We start from the raw sequence: 14,985 nt of genomic DNA on the forward strand, positions 1-14,985 counted from the left end.
ATATTCTAGTTTAGCGAAGAATCGCAATTTCTCGAGGTATTTTGTCCCATTTTGACTTCGATCGTGCAAAACCAGAGAGTATTATTGGTCAGCGGTTTTGCCTAAAATGATACAATCTTTTATAATCTGCAAAACATTGTGTCCTCAGTGGACGTTTTCCTTTACTTGCTCTACTGACCGTACTGGATTTTGTTTTTCATCATATTTTGCATATTTGTCACCGCAAAAAAAAAAAAAAAAAAAAAAAAAAACCCTCTGGAACCCAGGGTATATAGCAAGTTTTGGCAACTTCAGAAATGGCGCTGTGTTGAACAGCAACGCAGCCGAGGATCCTGCTACGTGTACTATGGGGGGAGTTATTCATCCACAGTGGGCTTTAGTCAGCAGCACTGCAGCGGCAGCCTTCAAAGTAGTAATTACTTGTCATTCTGTTGTGACTGGAGCGGTGGTGACTGAGCCGTGATGATGATTGGTGGAGGAGGTAGTTCATGCAACAGAGCAGATCATGACATTGGCGTCACAGAGGAAGATGAGGCTAAGTTTTCCTATTATGGAGAAGATGATTTTGGTGATAATGGCGGCAACGGCCCTTCCAGTTATTCTCTCAATCTGTGGATTAAATAACTTGTGTTTATTGATCTAACAGTTACAATCACTAAGGGAAATCTTTGAGAATTCAATACCAAAAGAAATAACCATAAACAAAATTTAATAATAATAATAATAATAATAATAATAATAATAATAATAATAATAATAATAATAATAATGTACGTAATACAGCATATTTCGAACAAATGTTCATCATCAGAGAACTCTGATACGCCTATCTATATATAACGGAACAAATGTCGGAAAAAAATCAAATGCCCCTAGCGGGATTCGAATCCACGACACCCCGATCTCATGGAAGGTGCTCTAACCACTGAGCTAACGAGGCAACCACAGTGGAGTGAGTCGAATACCTTAAGGTTATTATTATTAGCGGCTACTAATTTTAGCGATTTTTTCAGATCAAGATTTAGCGACTATTTAATTTACCGATTTTCCGAAAAATTTAAAATGTTAGTGATATCGTGTAAATCAGTTTTTAATGAACATATAACTAAGATGGAAATAAAATTCAGTAGAAAAAGAAACTCACTTGAAATTGAAGGAACATTAGCATTGCGTGAAAGAACAAAGTTACCGGCATCTATTTTTAAAATAATTTTTCAAGTCGACTATTCTTAATTTTGTTTCCCTTTGGGGTGCGAAGGGCGGTACTTAAATTTAACGAGTTTTAAATTTGACCAAAACAACTTTTAGCAAGCACTTAATTTAGCGATTTTTGCCCAACTCGCTAAAATCGCTAAAATTAGTAGCCGCTAACAATAGTAACTTTGTATTTGCTACAAAGGAAACATCAATTACCAGACATTTGCTCCCAGGCCTCTCGGACTGGGAATAACTTCTGAACACCTTCCATGAGATCGGAATGTCGTAGGTTCGAATTCCGCTCGGGGCATTTGATTTTTCCGGCGTTTGTTCTGTTTATATATATGTCTGAATTTATCAAAACCAGGTCAAGGAAATTTTCACCGTTTTGAGCGCCAATCAAACTCCATGATATAAAAACTAAAGGGAATGTCAGTCTTTTTTTCTCTTCTCCTCTCTCTTCTCTACCTTTCAGCGCTGTATTTCTTCTTTTTTTCCCCTTTCTTGTGGCGTTTTAAGCCAATTCGCGCAGTAACGTACTTGTTCAAGAATACTGACGTCACTTTTCTTTGACCCAGTTTTGATAAATTCAGACATATATATAGATAAGCATATCAGAGTTTACCTCTCTGACGATGAGCATTTGTTGTAAATATGCCGTATTACGTACATTTGTAATGGTCTATAACATCTGGTCCGATGAGCTTCGTCTCGACGACCCACAGAAGTAATTCCCAGTCCGAGAGGCCTGGGAGCAAATGTCTGGTAATCGATGTTTCCTTTGTAGCTAATATTTGAATTATTCCGCTGTGGTTGCTTCGGCAGGTTAGTGGTTAGAGCACCTTCAATGAGATCGGGGTGTCGTGGGTTCGAATCTCGCTCTGGGCATTTGATTTTTCCCGGCATTTGTTCTGTTTATATTATAAAGAGGCATATCAGAGTTTACTTCTCCGATAATGATGATGATGATGATGGCAATAGTGAACATTGGAATTGCTTAGTTTTGTATCTCAATACGGGCATTATAGGAAATACTTTTAAATCTCACTATAAACAAGTTATTTCTATTCACTGGAATCGATTTAGTTTAAGCCTCTCAGATTTCACTTTTTTGCACAAAATACGCAGTATAGTAATGATCTTTTTTAAAATTAAAAAAACTTGTTTTCATACATGTTTTGTGACAAGTGCTTTCTTTTTTGCCCGGGCATCAAACAAAATCTTTCTTCGGTGAGGACTGGACATAGTAGACAGAACTTGTGTCCAACGTAAACTTTAATTTGTAGCCAAAAGATACTTTGCAGTAGAACTCTATTAAAGACCAACAAAGGACGTGATGCGGGATTGCAGCATAGCCAAAACAGCCTTTAGTTATTACAGGTAATAACAGCTTAATAAAAGGCTACTGCAAGTTAAAGTTACACTTCAACGCCGAATAACAGTTATCATTCACAACAAAACAACTGGTACTGGTTACGAAAAAAATTCTACGTTGGTTTTTCTATTTTTCTATCTATCCGTCATATATTTTGTTCCCTCGCAGTTTTAGCACTTTTTGAGTTGTTTCAGGTTATCGATTTTAAACGGCTTAGAAAGTAAACATTTAGTCATTTTTTTGCACTTTATACCAATTGCCAATACCAATTTCCCATTTTTTTTTTATGAATGTTTACTTTCCAACCCGTTTTTAGGACTTAAAGTTATTCTTTCCTTCTACAGATTTTGATTGGGATTAAAACATATTCTTTTCATTATATATACATGTATTGACATTATTCTCTAGATACAAGGCAATAAGTTGCTTGATTTAAATGTAGCCTCCTTGAGGACACCAACAAAGTTCTTTATACGAAAGAGCGCCCTGTTTATCTGAATACTAGTAGTTATCAAAGATCAGAAGATTACCTTCGACCTTAATGGTAGCCAGACTTTGGCAAAATACTGAAATCGTCGACGTAGTATGCAATATACCTCTCTGAGGGCAAAGGGGATGAGTGGGATAGGTAGCTCGCCACGCAATGTTTTGAGGAAAGATTGCGTGACGAGCTAAGAGAGCGTTTGACAGGATAAAGTAGCTGTTTTTGATATGTTGAATCTGAATTTTTCGTCCAAACATGCGATTCGATGTGAATTTTACAGTAGAAGCCATTTAAACGAATAAAATTGCATATCACACAAGTCATGGCAGTGATTTTTTTCAAAGGACAGAAAGATCCTGAAATAATAAACAGAACGACAAAAGCTCACTGACATCAGCTCCTTGCACTTTCATATGACAGTCTCTAAGCATACACAAAGCCACGAATGCATGATCAAAGAATTAGTGATCATTTCCTTCACTCCATTTCGAGGTTCATAGGATGATATACCTCGGAAAACATATAGATTACTTCATAGAAAGTGCGCCGTATGGATTTATATTCACGAGTTGCAAAATTTTGAGAAACGAACGAGTGAGCGTAGCGATCGCGAACGAGTGAGTTTTCCAAAGTTTTGCAACGAGTGAATAAAAATCCGTACAAAGCACTTTCTATGCTGTAATTTGTTTATTATATATATAACGAGAATTCAACCATTGAGCACTTTACGCCGATTTTTCCAGTTTATAACCTTTAGAATACAACAGTTAACGGCGCGAGAAAATAAAGCTGCAAATGCACATAGCTTTACAAGCGAATTTGCTACTGATTTCAATAATATAAAAGAAAAATTACCGGCGACAAACTCTCTTAGACAAGAACTTTATTTAAATAAACACACTGCGTTACATTTATAAACGTCGTATCGCATCGAGGAAACTTCGCCACAAGCGAATAAACTACTGGCGAATCAACTGGCGAATTTTGAACAAATTGTGACAACACAAGGAGTCGGTTAATTAAACTATAGTTACGACGTAAATCCAATCAAAAAATACAATTTACTTTACCAAGACGATCCCAAGACTGCCTGAATATTCTAAGAAAGTCCGCGGATGTGTTATAAGTTCCGATGAAAGTCTTGTCTTCAATTCGCTTTCACTTATTGACCCTTCGCCTTCGCCTGTCTTCACTTCGCCTTCCAAGAGTGATTTTTATCACTGCTGTATTCTTTAGGTTTTGCTTAGCGTGTTTCTGTTGGCTTGCATTTCCATTTAGTTCTTAAAAAGGCAAAGGTTGTAAAGAAACAAAATGTGTAGCCATGTTTTCAAAGCATAAACTGCCGTCGAGAGCAAACTCAGTTGCCGCTCGCTTTCTCGACCTCGTTGGAAACCATTTAAATTCTCGCGCTGTGATTGGTTTAGTCGTACTACTCTAGATGCTGATTGGTTATATTTTTCACATGTGAAGAAAGCTATACGTGAAGCTGATTGGACGTATCGCTTTTTTCACATGTGAAAATATAGCAAATATAGAATTCTATTTGCAAGGTTTATTGCTTAAAATTCTCGCTATATATATAATAAAATTATTTACTTCACTTAAATTGTTATCGTTTGCCACTAACCCCTAAAATTCCACAAACATCTAAACATACTTTCACTTGACTTCCATTTAAAAAGACAGAAATAACTTCAAAATCGCAAGCATAACACGTGAAATTTTCGTCATATCATGGTCACTATATCCATAACATTTAATATAAATTGATTTCCTCGCCAAAAAGGCCTAAAATGTCTCCTAATTACAATATAACACAAATTGAGAGAGGCGAAAAAACACGTTTGATCGTTATTGTACTCACTATGCGCATCAAATGCTAACAATTTGAAAGGAAAGATATTGCACGAGAACACTCGCTTATTTACCTAAACTACTAATCGACTCACTTGATTGTCGCAGTTCAACTAGTGGTCACTCTTTTCACGACGTTCGGTGGCTGAATAAAACTCTACTTAGCTTTGCTTGATGTTGACCCTGTAATGCTTTTCATGTAATTTTTGGTATCATTTTATCTTCGGGTACACATTTCAGTATTTTATTCAAGCCAAAAATGTTTCTTACGAATCCTACGATCCCAATGCGACGCCATTTTGTTCTGCATATATAATGAGCATCGTGAAGATTAAGGTACGTCATTGAAATTGGAAACATCTGAGTAATTTCGATCAGGCTTCTTATAAGATGTTTCTTTTATGTCCAAATTAACTAACTTCGCCTAATGTAGACGGATCGTACTAAATGACTTTTGCTTGCGGACGGAGACGGAAAATTTTGACAAAGGAAGATCAAGCTCACTATCAGGTATGTTTAGAATTTCTCTACCCTCTTTCATACTCTTTCCGACATTTGTTCGTTTGAGTCGCTTTTAGTCATGCCAAGTGCTTTTCGGCTTTTTGTCTTGCAAAAGCTTCTTTCATTGGCATGAGCTGAACTTAAAAAGGGTCAAGTACAAACCACTTTTGACATTAACATCCGATTCAAATGACCAGAAAAATCCATTACATCCATAAAAGGAGTTAAAATGCGCGTTTTAACATGTCTATATAACAATAAAAACAACAAAATCAAAATCAAAATGCTCCACCGTCTTTGCTCCCCTTCCCCGCTCATGGGGTAGAGTTGCCGGGCGCAGAGTCTCTGACGAGAGAGCTCTGACTGCGCTAATTTTACGAATGCTTTACGTAAGAGGTGAAAACCTCTTTTCTTTCCATGTGGGATGCATTTTCTTAGCCGTTTTGGTGCTAAGCTTGTTTTCTTTCCATAATGTCATAAAATTACTGTTTTCATTCATAACTGATAGATGTCTTTAACTCGGGAATTTCATGACATCTATTAGCTTGATGTCATTCATTTTTTATTTTTGTGATACTCTTTAGATTGGGTAAACATAGTGATTTTCATCTTAGTTTCTCTCAAATAATGGGTCTTTGGTAGGATTTTACAGCTGTCACAAAATGGATAAAAATTTTAAGAGTTTATATGGTTTTGGGGGACGCTGGCTTACAATAAGATCATTTGTATGGATTTTGAACCATGTTTCAAGGTCCATAACTTCGTTTCTGTTCACCCTGAAAGCATCAAACTTGGTCAAATGACCAATCTTACCATGATCCTCCTTTTGGTGGTGTCAGATTATCGTTAGTAGATGGACACCGAACAGTCCCTGGACAACCTGGAGTGCACTTGCGTGGGGGTCAACTGTCCGGTGGTGTTTCAAAAATCATTTTCATTCTTCTACCCTTTCTATAAACCTCTAGAAATTTCATTTAAATTCAGGTAAAAGGTCCTTTGGTAGCAAGAGGCTGGTCCGTAGCTATTCCGGGGTTCTATCTAGGGTATTTCAGGGGCAGAAGCTTCCCCACCCCCCCAAAAAAATAAACAGCTCCCCCCCCCCCTCAAATATATTGTTATCATTACAGTATATAAGTAAACATATCGTAACTTTTCTCAAAATTGTGTCTCAAAAGCACCAGATTGCATCTCAGCGCATATTCATTTCAAAAAATTTCCAGGGGCATGCTCCCGAACCTCTTAGGGACTTCTCCCTCAAACGAAAAACCCTCGATAGAACCCTGTATTCCATTTAGTATTTTCAGCAGAAACAAGTGGATGTTGCTGTTTTTTTGGTAAAACGAAACCAAGAGATGTGGCTTCTTAAATGGATTCAAAGCAAGGTAAAAATAACTAAGACCGAACCACGAATATATTATCACAACTGGAGCTACACAATGCGCAGCCAAGCGTGTTTACCGTGTACCCCTGGGACAAGTGCAACCGAATCATGGACATCGGGGGAGGAGAGGGTCAATTTTTGTTTCGCATTCTTATGTTGCCTGGATGTGAACACACTCACGGGATTTTGTTTGTTTGTTTTGTAATTGAGCATGCCAATGGTTTTAAGCCAAAGAGAGTATCTCAGACAGTAGACTAATTTTGCTAAGTGGAGACCTCCTTAAAAATATCCCACAGTCCAAAGAATTAGAAACAATAATTGTGAAAAAATTAATTTGTAGTTTTTACCGAAGACGAGGTGATCAAAGTTTTGGAAAACTGTCGTCAAATTCTCGCTAAAGATGGAAAGTTTTTTATCGTTAACAGTTGCAATCCTGAAGCTGGCGATACAGAGCACAATGTTGCTAGAACAGGTGTACACCCGGCTTTTTTGGAATCCACATCATGACGCTTTGCAAGATGGGAAATTTGAGAACGAAGAGCGAATGGTTGCATTTGATTGGCAGGTTGTGCACTAGAGTAGCTTTCCAACTGAAGCCGGCAAGTCTACGAGACAGGTGATGGCCCTACCTTGTTTGAATTGTTAAAATGCGAGTAGGTGCCTGTCTCCATGTCTGTAAAGCTGATCTTAAAGTGTTTGTGTGCAAAGTTTGTTTTCATGCACAATCTCATGTGTTGTGGTTATAAAACGGTGAAAGCTGTAAATTTAAGGTTGAACTTTTGACTTCTAAGTGTCGTTATTCGATACAAGAAGACAAAATAAAAGAGGACCACATTTTGAAGCACAAACAATCTTTCAAGTTCTTAAGACAAAAAAAAGAGAGATTAAGAAGAAAGAATGAAGACACTGCTTAGAAGTGGTGCTGATCAATCGAAGGTTAGGTCAAGCGTATTTACCTTGTTGTCTGTGTACGCACGAATGCCGAAGAAACTTGGAAATAGAACATAGAAACAGTATTGTAGCGAGGAAATGACATGTCTATGGTCATTAAAACTTAAGGGATAAAAACAGTTAGAATTTACTTTCTGTCAGCTGTGCAAGAGAGGCACATGGGAACCTGATCGTCTTGCCACTTGTTGCTGGCAGAATTCCACTATAGAAAGCTTAATCTGTCATATGATGGGCTTTAAACATTGTCGGGTTTTTTCCAACAGAAACGTGACAGTATTTCGTAATTAAAACATATGCCCAGGCCCATGCCCTTTATAATTTTCCTAAATTAAGTACGTCATCCCCACTCGAGTAAGCTTATCAAATTCTGTATTCTCAAGACCTTTATAATCCATCAGTTCAAAAATTTTCGGTATTCTTTCTTTTTATCCAGGCTGGATGAATTAGCAGATTATTCCTCGCTCTGGCCCAGACAAAATAAAGAGAATATCGTTTTTGATCACTTCTGGAGGGAGGTGGTTTATATATAGGACACTTTGGACTATGCGTCAGAAGCATAAACTTGTGACACAAGTTGGAACTCTTGTTACTGCAGTCTATATCTCGCTACAAAATGCGAGTGTTCCCAGGCACTCCACTGTTGGCTCTGCTTTTGGTTTTGTGCAAACTTTCAATTTGGGTTGAAGGTAAGGCCATAATTACTATCGATTACTATTCTAAACTGATTCTTTTTGAAGTTCAGTGAAAGTTGAAATGAAAGTATTAGGTTAAGAACTCGCACCAGAATCGATTTGATCAAACCCAGGTTGTTGCTGTGGACGTTTAGTTTTAAGTTTATTTTCAGTTATGTTGCACATGATAGAAAATTAATTTGTACAACTTGTACAATTAAGGCTACTTTTAAAGTTTGATTCCTTTATTTTAGGACAAGTTCTGGTCCAAAATGGAAAGGTCAACTTCACGGTGGCATATCCAGACTTGCTTTATTGCACAACAGTGCAATACTCTCGCGCATTTTCCAGCTCTAGAAATGTACGTGTCCTTGCATCCATCAGCCATGGAAAAGAGTCTGCCAGTGTTCATGATTCAGCAGTTGTGTGGACGTCAGACGTGACACAGAGCAGTTTCCGTGTATGTGTGTTGGAGTCGGGACTTGGTACAAATGGATCCTCTAACGTCAACTGGATTGCGTTTAGAGGCACGCCCAGTGGAATGCTGGACGGCACCGCCTCCTTCAGTACATTCACCAGCGGGACAAAATGTGAAAGAGTTAACTTTGCACAGGTATGGCCTCGATTTACTTGATAGCCATTGAACGAGAAGGAATTCACGTTTCATGGCGTTTTTCTAAGAATTTATGCCTATTTTTAAATCCAGGGGTCATGAACTTCATTTGCTGCCTGGCTTAGTTGACTTAGTTTTCGGTAAGCTTTATAACGCACTCGGGCTTGAAAGGGGGGGGGGGGGGGGCACCTCCACCTTATCAATTTCAAGTAAAGACGAAAGAAAAGAAGTGATTGTACTAAATTAAGCTCTTAAGAAGGTTGCAGTTTATATATCGAGGAAACGTTTCTGCATATATTTGATTAACTGAGTGAAAAGGCTGACGTTTTACCCTTATTGCAATACCTAATTAACTATAACAACTTTTCTGGTTTTCTTCGAAGCGTAGCTTAATTTCATTCCCTAAATTGCTTTCAAGGAAGCTTCCAACAGTTATTTTTACTTAATTTAATTCAGGACTACAAACGTCCTGCCTTCTACCCCTTAAAACAGAACAACTAAGAACAGTTCTCAACATTATCCTCAAGGTATGCAAAAGCTTCAGGCTTTTACTGTCGGTTATCGGCCTTTGTTCTTCGAGTGAATCGGGAAAATTGTGATCTGGATGCACTACTTGTAAATTGCATTCTTCGTAATTTTCTGTTTTTTTACTTCGGCAAATTAAAATTTCCCGTTCTTGTTTTGTTTGTGCATTTGTTAACCTTTATTTATTTTTCAAAGATGGACTAATATTTCTGTAAAAATATTTTTCTGTGAGGGGGGAGGGGATGGAAGAGCATTTAAACGAAGGGGAGAGTTAACTTATGTAAGGTGAATTTTTTTGGGGAGTTGGGGGTGAGTGGGACTGTCAGAAGAAGGCTGGGGAGTTAACACGGTTTGAGTAGGTGGTGTGCTTTTTGTGTTCCGTGTCAGATTGTTTTATCATTTGTTTTCTCAGCTCTGATCTGATTAGCTGCAATCTCTTTTACTTCCGGAAATTGAAATCAGTTAAATTTTCTATTATCAGATTAACCCATTTTGGATGTTGTTTTTATTGCTCAAGTACCATTAACGTCTGATGGCAATAAATCCCATCAGATATAATTTAATGCTTTATTTTCGTAGCTCTAATAGCTTGACAGTTGTTAGCATTGTTAAAGGAAACGTTTATACCAAAATGCTAAATAAATGATAAATTCTGCTGATTGTAAACAAGTTTCTTTTCCTTCCTTGGCAGCGCTTTTTGTCTGTTCCAAACGTTCTGGCCACAGTACGCCACTCTTTCAGCAACAGCCCACAGGACGCCATGAATATCTGGATAGAAGAGTTGAAGGAAGATTACTTCCGAATTTGCCTTCGAGAAGTGAAAACTTTTGACGGCAAGCATCAGAATTTACAAGTGGTGAGTTTTCTGACGGAAAAAATTAATTTTTTTATGCATGAGATTTGTAGCGTTAAATATTTAATTCTGGTATTAAAAATACCATAGGCAATTATGAAAAATTCTTGTGGCTATATTTTAGTTCTACTTTTCCAAAGACAAAAAAGCAAAAGTACTACCGAAACGAACTTGAATTTGAACAAAACACACATGTTACCGATTTCAATCTTTTCTAAAGCTTAGACTACCGTCGCTTTTTTTTTTCCAAACTTTTGGTCTCAGTTAAGTAGTAGATATAATATGAGCGGGAGATCTGTATGGGTGGTTACAATAGCGAGCCGATAGGCGAGCCATTGTAAACGACCATACAGATCGGACGCGAATATTTTATTCTACTTGTGAAAATGAAAACAATAAATTAAATGCAAAGAATTGTTATGTGAATCAGTAGAGATCTGTATTAAAAGTTAATGAATACTAATTAACTGTGCATAACTGTGCAGGAGTTTGTATCTAAAGTTAATTCTATTGTTTGATTTGTATTGGGGTTTACAGTTGTGTACATGTGATCTGAATACTGTGCTGGGATTGGTTTGCACCCTCATGATTAATTAATGAATTTTACAACAACAGTTAAATGTTACAATTGATTTCAACGGGCATATATTTAATCTCAAATAAGAAATGTTTCATTGTATTTTTCATTACATGAATATGACAGAAGTTTTGGAATTTGGAGCTGGCATAATAAACTGTAATGTATTATATAACTTTTCCAGGACTGGCTGGCTTTTGCACGTGGATGTGCCCAGCTTACATTTCAAGGAAAACTACTGTTTGAAAATGGTGGAGCTCCACTGGAACAAAACAATTTCGCCTTCTGCAAGGTAAAGATATGTAAAAAAAAAAAAACATTAGAGTTGCGATTTGGAGCAGGAAACCAAAAAAGAAAGGGTTGAACATGGTAAAAAGTTCGCTTCTCTGACCTCTCTACTTCTTTGACAGATACACAATTTTACTGAAGAGTTTTATGCACCCCCTGTTGTCATAGTAACAGCCAATCACCTTTATGACAGCAAGAACGTGTATTCTGTCAAGCCAGAGAACAATGTCCTTAACACTTGGATAGAGGTAAGTTGTCGATACCCGGACATACAATTTCTTTTCCAGTTCAACTGTAGGAACATTTTTTTCTGAAGTGATCATTGCAGTTGTGAACAAACACCTAAAGCAGTCACAGTGAAAGTTCGTTAAAAAGAGTGGCACTTCAATACGCACCTGATCGTACTAGAAATATTTGTAAATGGTGACTGTCTAGCTCATTTGAAGTGTTTATGTTAAAATCATAATTTATCTTCATTCTCACCTCTCAATTCTTTTCAACTAAGGCATCTCTTTTATTGTCCTTTGATTACAACAAGAAACGAAATCTTGGAGAGTCTTGCAAACAAAACATTTCTGACAGAGGAGCTACAAAACAGTTATCTGATGACTGCAAAAAAATGCAGTCAACTAAACATAAATTCTCACAACTGGTCTTCAGAAATGATTTTCAATTGACAAGCAAAAGTATTATTTTACTAATCTGAGTTGCTATTTTTCTGACAACAGGAAATAACGATTTCATATTTTCGTGTGTGCGTAAAAGACTTGGCAGGAATGGAGAGTCAGCATGATCCTGTTAATGTTGATTATGCAGTTATTGGAGGTAAATAAAACAACACTTGACTTCAAAACATCAGTCGATAGAGACTGGTGTATTGTACAAATATGCTATGCTACTTTCTTAGTCAGTTTGTAGTTTCTTTCCCTATATATATTTCTTCTATATTTAATTTTTTTTCCATATAGCATGGTAAATTGTTCTGGCATAATTATGGCACTGTAAATTAGTTACACCTTTATAGGAGGAACTTAAAGTAAAGTATTGTATAGTATTAAATATACATTAAGTACAAATACAGTATAATGGGCAAGTCAGATATCCTTGTGGCCAATAATTGTTCTCATTTTGCTAAATGAAGGGAAAAGGTATTTTCCAAAAAAAAAAACTTTTAGCAATGATTAAACTGATTTGTTCACAACCAAGTTAACCTCATATTTGTTCATTTTCTGTTTCACAGATCTTGATCCATGTATCAACATTTCCTGTAACTACTTCGCTGTTTGTAAGGCGTTTGGGCCCAGGGATGCGCGGTGTATATGTGTGGATAACTGTCCGTCGTACGAAGAGCCTGTGTGTTCCTCTAATGGAACCACATACGACAACGAGTGTGTGTTCCAGCGAGAAATGTGCCATCTGAAAGCTAACTTCACTCTTTACCATCCCGGTGATTGTACAGGTAATACAACTAGACTAAGCCCCTGATGGAGTTACTAATTAAGTTTATAAGTACCTTCATTTGTGGATTAGAACTGAGATAAAATGTAGAGGAAACATATCTCACAGAAACTACGTAAACTTTCATTTTAGCTCAAATATAGCAACAGTTTCATCTCTACATTGGGGATAATTCCGTGCCAAGAGCAACAGTATAATAATATAAGAAAGTAAAGTGCGCTGATTAGCATTTCGAAAATGTTCATGGAAAAGAAAAGGTTTGCCGAGTGCAAGAGACACGGCTACAATGTAGCCAGATTCAAGGGTAACTAAGATCTAAAAAGTATATGCCTAACTTCGTTTTCAAAAAGGGATACATCTAATGCTACTGAAAAATGCAATTAGATCAGAGTGCTAAAATAATCAAACCTGGGGCTTCTAAAGGTTGGCAAAACATTAAAATTTCTTTGAATTGTTTTTCAGGATTCCCTTCTCAGAAAGGCCGCCATCGTCTCCGCCGCAACCCAAGCTGGGCTGAAGCAGTTTGTGAACAAGTTCCACTGGCTCCTTACGTCTTCTATCCTGATAAACCGGTTCACATACAAGTTTCCGTCAATCACGTCAACTTCTCAGACCCCACTTATGTCCACGAAGCCGTGGTGCCCTGGGTTGAAGAAATCAGGGAGAACAATTTTACAGTTTGCATTACACAGGCGGGGAGAAATGAGAAGAAAAATGGACAAGCGTTTGCCACAGTTGACTATTTAGCATACCAGGGGGCCCCTGACGGGGGAGTGTCTGGTGAAATGGACATGCCGACTTGGTGGACTGGAACGAACTGTCGTACAGTATCACTACCTCCGGTGAGTTTAGCTCACCAATCATAATGATATTTTGCAACACTGTACAGATATTTATTGTATTGAAAGATAATCTACAATCAACTGATCAAGAAACGAAATTAAGATCAGTGTGCAGTGTAATTACATTGAACTGATCCAGAGGCTCGTAATTGATTGTTTTCCATAACAAGAGTGGGAAAATTTCACTCTCTTTATTTAATGTAATAGCTTGATATTAACGCAGACTTTCCTTGGAACATTCGCATGCTGTAAAATAAAATTGATAATTAAGTAATGTTTTCTTTAACATCACTGTAGTTTATAATATACAGGTTTAGCTTGATTTCAAGAGAAACTAACAACAGGTCTCATATTTTTTCTATCGCCATTTATTCTTTTAGTGCGTATATTTTTACAGAAAAAGTTTAAATCAGTGCCCACTGTACTTGTGTCAGCGGAGCATGAAAGGCGTGGTGTAAAGCACGATGCTTCCTCAGTGTGGGTAGAAGATTTAACAACAACGTCCTTCAAGATCTGCATCAGAGAACTACAGAACTTTGACGGAACTCACCAAAGTATCCACGTTGTAAGGAATTTTGGATTATTCATGATTTTAATACTTTATTTATGCTTTTAATGTTGAATATATGAACAGTGTCTCGCTTGGTGGGGACGGTGCTATTGAAGATACTGTAAATAACCAATGAAATATTGTGAATAGAACAGAAACTTGCTAGCTCTGGTAATATAAAAATCCCAACTGTCAGGAAGCTTACCCGCTAAGCGTAATGGAGTTAAAATCGTACCACTAAACCCAAATCCATTAGTGTCAGAGACTAGAGGAGGATTTGAACCCGGGACCTCCCAATTACAAATCCAGCGATTTAACCATGCGACCACTTTTTTCCCGAAGGACTGGATGGCATTTGAAGAGCTTCATCGACCTCTGTTTAGAGAGCACGGTTCTATATACTTTGCCAACGGAAACAGGCCATCCAAAGAATTCAACTTTGCCTTCTGTGAGGTGAGTTTACCACTTCAAGTTTTATCCTATCATTGCTTATATCTTCAGACACTTATTTCCCACTAGTCTACTCGCGTTCTACGTTGTGGATTACTTGCTGACTTACTCGTCCACCCACTCACCCCCCCCCCCCCCCCATCCCTACCTCACGTACTGATCACGCACTCACCCCAATTCAACTACTCGTCACTCATGCACTAGTCACTCCGTCATTCAATAACTTAATTAGTCACTTACAGTGTATTAAAACTTGCCTCGCAAAACGATGGTTCATGATTGATTTGTTGATTTGGTTACTCAGGTTTCATAGGTATCCTTTTAATCCATTTTTCGTTTGCTTCCTTTAAAATCGCTTTTTAGATAGAGATTCATTCTAAGCTAATTTGCAGTATAAATGTATTTCTTTTCTTTC

At 37.4% G+C, this 14,985-nt stretch overlaps 2 pseudogenes across 1 annotated transcript in view; both read left to right on the top strand.

Moving 5' to 3' along the window:
* Nucleotides 1–14,985, top strand: part of LOC144644226 (uncharacterized) — a 98,460-nt pseudogene that overhangs the window by 42,845 nt on the left and 40,630 nt on the right. The window lies entirely within an intron of this gene.
* LOC144638577 (uncharacterized) lies at nucleotides 466–7,449 on the top strand (annotated as a pseudogene).

This window comes from Oculina patagonica, chromosome 2 (assembly GCF_052425735.1).
Source record: "Oculina patagonica isolate OP01 chromosome 2, crgOcupat, whole genome shotgun sequence".
In the NCBI taxonomy this organism is placed as follows: Eukaryota; Metazoa; Cnidaria; class Anthozoa; order Scleractinia; family Oculinidae; genus Oculina; species Oculina patagonica.